This window comes from Triticum aestivum, chromosome 1B (assembly GCF_018294505.1).
Source record: "Triticum aestivum cultivar Chinese Spring chromosome 1B, IWGSC CS RefSeq v2.1, whole genome shotgun sequence".
NCBI classification, from domain to species: Eukaryota; Viridiplantae; Streptophyta; class Magnoliopsida; order Poales; family Poaceae; genus Triticum; species Triticum aestivum.
The window spans coordinates 361,240,707-361,246,408 of NC_057795.1; positions in this window are offsets into that span (position 1 = coordinate 361,240,707).

Sequence of the window (5,702 nt, forward strand, 5' to 3'; positions counted from 1 at the left end):
GAGGCCCCTAGCTTGTATTATGATGCTTGTACGACTTATTTTATTTGTAGAGTTGTGTTGTGGTATCTTCCCGTGAGTCCCTGATCTTGATCGTACACGTTTGCGTGCATGATTAGTGTACGATTGAATCGGGGGCGTCACAAGTTGGTATCAGAGCCGACTGCCTGTAGGAATCCCCCTTCCACACTCCTTGGCCGAAGTTGAGTCTAGACATTACAAAAACTTTTACTAACTTGGCTGTGTGCCTTACGGGCCCACGTCGCCATTGGGTGGTACTAGGATCTTTTACTCCTCGACCTTTACTCTGGGACTCTGATCTCTCCTCTATTCGGGTTAAATGAAGTTTACTAAATCTAACAATAGGATCTCGTTATCACTTCCACCCGGAGAGCCCCTTGTTACTGATGATCGTCTGCTGCACCAGAAGACCCTGAAGATACTCTCCGCTGTTAACCCGAGAACTTGTGTTCATCGCGTTTGCAATTCCCCTTCCACTGCGAACCCTTATGGATAACTACTTGCAGTTGTTATTCTTACATTCATCCCCAGTTGGTCTTGTTATTACAAGATAACCTGAAAACTCATCGCTGTTTCGATAATCCTTTGAGCTTACTGCCTTGCTGTTCTTTGTCACCTGAATACCCCTACGATTAATTATTGCAATTATTGAGTATCCGCTCATCCCCAGTTGTTCATGAGTTTCACAAAAGTCTTCAAAATACTATCGATCTTCCGAAAATCCTTTGGAGCCTTTTGGCTCTTTGAAATTCTTGCTTGCTCGCATTATGGTTAATCCCATAAGTCTCGTAGTCTTATTGACATTCCTTGTCTTTATCATTTTGGGTCTATTGACTCAATATGTTTGCGAATACACGCAATCATCATTGATCCTTATAAATTACTTTTCCGGCTGAGCTGCCATTCTTTTAACTAGAATTGGTTCTCGACCAATCGAATTGTCTTTGAATTGTACCCTAAGGCTATTCAACTTATTCCACCCTAATCAGAGCATTGCTTCTGATCCCTTGATTTGGGAATCATAATTCCTTTGCATTGACAATTGAGTTAGTCAGTTGTTTCTATAATCCGGTGCACTGCATTCCTTCTCCTTTGATAGAGTACCGATACCCACACCAGCTCCGTTGTGGACCATCGGTTCCTTTGTTGGATTTTATCTGACAACGCCCTTCATATTCAATAACCTTGTGAGCCTTTCCTCTGATACATAATGCCTTTGGTAAATTGTATCCTCTGCTTCTCAACCATACTCTGCCTTCGAGCTTGAGTTAATTATTTCTAAAGATTCTGGTATATGATTCTAAGATGCCCCGATGGGTTGAACCTATGCCTTCCTTAGTATGTGTGAACTCGAAAGTTTTCACGAGCCATACTCTTCTGGTGCTTCACCAGATAAAATTTCAACACTGCAACTTCATCGAACGTGAGAAGTGAATGAAAGGTTATGCATTGGAGAAGTGGGAGTCGACCTTGAACTTGTGTTCATGCCCATGGACACGATGTAGATCTTATCATTAAAGCTTCTCTTAAATGAATTATTCCTTTGGTATAAGTTCATCTTATATCTAGGATCTGGCCTTTTGCAATCGTGGTTCCGACCATGATTGTTCTTCTTTGATCTCATTTCTCGGACAAGTTAAAACAATTGTCTTCTATGGATCAATACACCAGTCCAACCTTTACTTTGATCTTGTGTCGAGTATTACCCCCCTGGTATCTCGAGATTATCATGGAACTGCATAACTTTTATGAGTTCTTCATCAAGTGCTACCTTCCCACTGATTCCAATTTTTCGCGGGCTTTGAGTTATTAAACACTCAAAGACACCGATAACTGAACCGAGTCCGCACTACGGTTCAACAACTCTTCAGTAAGCTTCTATAAGTACGAGTTTGTACCCGATCACGCCATTCCTAGCCTGTTTGGCTATATCATTGTCGTGACGATTCTAACTGTGCTACCTGATCCTTATTCTCGGAGCACCAATTTTCGACGATGAACTAACCTTACGTCGATCCTCATCGTCATATCATTTCGCCTTAAACAACAAGCTTGGTTTCGAGTTTGTGCCGTACCCTTGGTTCCAATAACCTTTCACTTCATCATTACTTGACTTGATGTCGTCACCGATCGATTACATCTTCATGAACTCTCGCGACAAAGGTGTCGTGATCATCAACATTCTGAGCTCATCCAGGATATCAATTGAATTCATGATGAGAAATACCATCCTTGCCCTCGATGAATTGTATTATCATCGACCACTTTATTGCCTTCCCACCAACACAAGCTTGTACATGTTTGGTGTTATACCTTGAGTTCCTTGCTATCCAGCAATTGTTCTTCTTTACCTTGGAGTATTACCATCCTTTATGTCAAGAATGTTCTGAGATTTGTTCCACCTCTTGAGAATTCTTGACATAGAAATACTTCTCACCATCACCATTCTTTCTTGGTCCCTGTGTTAATTCCAACAAGTGAACGATGTTGTTTGGATTCTTTCCTTCTAGCAACCCTATCTCTTTGAAGTTAATGGTCGAAAGTTCATTCTTAGGCTATTGATTATTGAATCACCATTCTGACATTGGTCGTGCAACCCAACCCATATTTCGGGCGCACCTTTCAACCAATGTTTAATTGTGTATGTTTTCCTCGAGCATACTTCCTTATATCATTTGATCTGACAAATGTTACCTCCTTGTCACTTAATTGTGGAAATCCATCTTTTGGGAATCTCGATGAATTGCCGTTGAGGTCACCAGACACCTCCTTGTCCTCTCCTTGGGTTAATGATGGACTCTTGTTAACGGAAATCACTTCATAGTTCATTTCCCCGAGAATCTTACAATGTCATCTCGTCAATTTGCGTTGCACCTTTTCTTCTCAGGTATCCTAAGTCTGAGGTATCCTGGCACCAATCGGATCTGAATCTCGGCCAGATATGATGGTTGGGACAACTTTCCAAGAGTTATGATGTTGATCCTTTGATGACCCGGTAACATGATGTCATGCCTAGCACCCCCCCGGCTGGAGGACCTATCATTATAGATTCCTTTTCGGCAAGGTTATCCATTCATCCATGAGGAAATTGTAAGACTTATCCTACAAGTTATTCCTGATGGATCCTTCGTGTTTCCAAAGTCTGATCTTCACCTGAAGACCATGTCAATGCTATCTCGAAGCATGTCAATGGTACACCGATTTTCAACAGGAACATTTGAAGCACGATGCTAAATTTTATTTATCATTTATCCTAACACCGTGGTATGGGTAATATCATGAGATTCCTCCCCCCTTACCTAAATGGTTTTCTACTTTATATCTTGTCATGGATATCTTGCTCTGCTTGTCCTTGGGAAGGATATACCCTTGAAATATGTGTTTAAACATATTTTCCTTTCCATTGTTCTGTTTAATCTGATGATCATATTTTCCTTCCATTGGTTTGTTGAACCTTTTCTATGATCTATGTGATATAAGCAGTAATAATCCACTACTTGTGCAAACACCTCGAGGTACAACGCTGTCAGTAAGACCCCGTTGAAATTGTTGATGACATTCCGGTAGCCGCCGATGGACGAGAACTTTGCCTATTGGTCCGCCTCGTTTCGACGAGCAGGAAAATGGTTCTCTTCGTCCCTCGCCCTTGGTACCAACATTGTTGCCGACATAACTGACATGCTACTCTCTGACATGCCTTCCTATCGTGATCGTACAAGATGTCAGCCCCCTTTCTACTTTTAACCCATATGGTGGGCCCATAACCCACAGTTCCACAGGATCGAAACCTGACTCTCCTGTACAACCTGTTGTCAAAGTTATTCCTCGTGCTTGACTTTGTATGTAATTCATGGGCCACTTGCCTGTTGATCTATTCTGGTATCAGACACAATACTTATTCCCGTTGCTCTGAACCTCTTTCGCACTCTGCTTCAGGCAATGAACGATTACCTATCGGCTTGAAACTTCTTATTGTACCTTCTTACCTTACTCTCGATTTGTTCAACTCGAGAGATACTCATCTATTCATTCACGGGAAAACCCCAGACGATTACCCCTTAAGCCTTCTGTCGTAGCCGAGCTACCCCTTACCTATTCGTAAGCATAAAGGAACCCCCGAAGAAAGGACGACAAACTTCTTCATGATGACCGGAAACAGAGGGATGAAGACATCAACAAAAGGGATTAACTTCTTCAAGAAGATCCATTAGAATAACCAGAACCCCCACCCCTTACTCCCCTCTTAAATCTCGGGACGAGATTTCTTGTAGTGGAGGAGAATTGTGACGCCCGGATAATTAGACTACAGTAATCCCCTACTAATGATGACACATCACCTCTGTCACTGTAATTAATCTCGGGTTAATTCGAAACCGTTTCAAATTTAAATCCTAAATCGATCAAACAATAAAAGTTTTCAAACATTAAAGCTAAAATGTTCAAGCTGGGATAGATAAATTCAAAATAATAAAGGTGGAGAAACCACACTTTTATGAAATGATTAAATACTCTAAAGTGAATAAAACCATAGCAAAACAATTATTCAAATGATTTTAAATAATAAACAAATGTTAAACTAGTTTAATTGACCACCAAACTTTTTATGGTAGAGGGATGTTCTGAAACCTTATTTTAGGAGCTATGGTCATATTTTATAAAAACTAAAATAAAGTATGACTAAACTAAAACAGAAAAGAATAAATAAAAAGAAAAGACAAAAGGTAAAACAAAAAAAAAGAGAGGGAGAGAACCCCCTGGCCATCTAGGCCTCGGCCCAGCAAGCCGACGGGCCGCCAGACCAGCCCACTGGCCCGGCCGGACCCTCCCACTCCACCTTATCCCCCTGAAACCCTAACCCCCACCCCCACGTCGCCCCCATTCTCTCCCACTCCTCCCTCTCGCCCTTCCCCGATCTGGATCGGGGCAACCCCCCGATCCCGTCGCCCCAGCGCCGCCTCCACGTCGCCGTCATCCCCCCCCCCCCGCAGAGCCGGCCCCTCCCGTCGCCCCCCTGCGCCCCTCGCCGCCGCCCGGATCGAACCCCATCGTCGCCCCGAGCACCGTCGTCGGCCGGCTCCCCGACACCGTCGCCCTGGACCCCGCCGTTCCTCGAAATCCCTCGCCGGATCTCGACTTCGCCGCCACCCGAAGGCCTTGCCGGACTGCTTCCTCGCCGGATCCCCTCTCCCGCATCGTTCGTCCCCGCCTCCTCCTCGACCCCCGCTGCCCGTGCCCTACAGACCCGCGGTGAGGCACCGACCTCCCCTCTCCCTCGTCCTGCGTACTCTCCGTGCGCCGTCCGCCCCATCTCGGCTCCTGCGCCCCGCGGTGGCCATCGCCCACGCGCGCCCTCGCCACACACCCGCGTCGACCAAGCCCGGCCTTGACCTCCACCGCACGCGCCGGTCGCGTCCCGCGCCATCGTGCGCGCGCTCGCACTGGCCGCGCCCCGTGCTCCCCGCTCCTGCTCGCCGTGGTGCCTCGCACCGGGCCGCACCGCACCGGCCTCTGCTGCCGCGCGCCGGTGCCCCGCGAGGCCCCGACGTCGCCTAGTGGCCCTCCCGGCTCCGCCTCCTGACGCCGCCACCGGCCGTCGCCCACGGCGGCCGCCCGCACATCGGCCCCTGCATTCGGGCGGCGCCCAGCGCCCAGCGCCCGTCAGCACCCATGGCCGATAAGGCCAT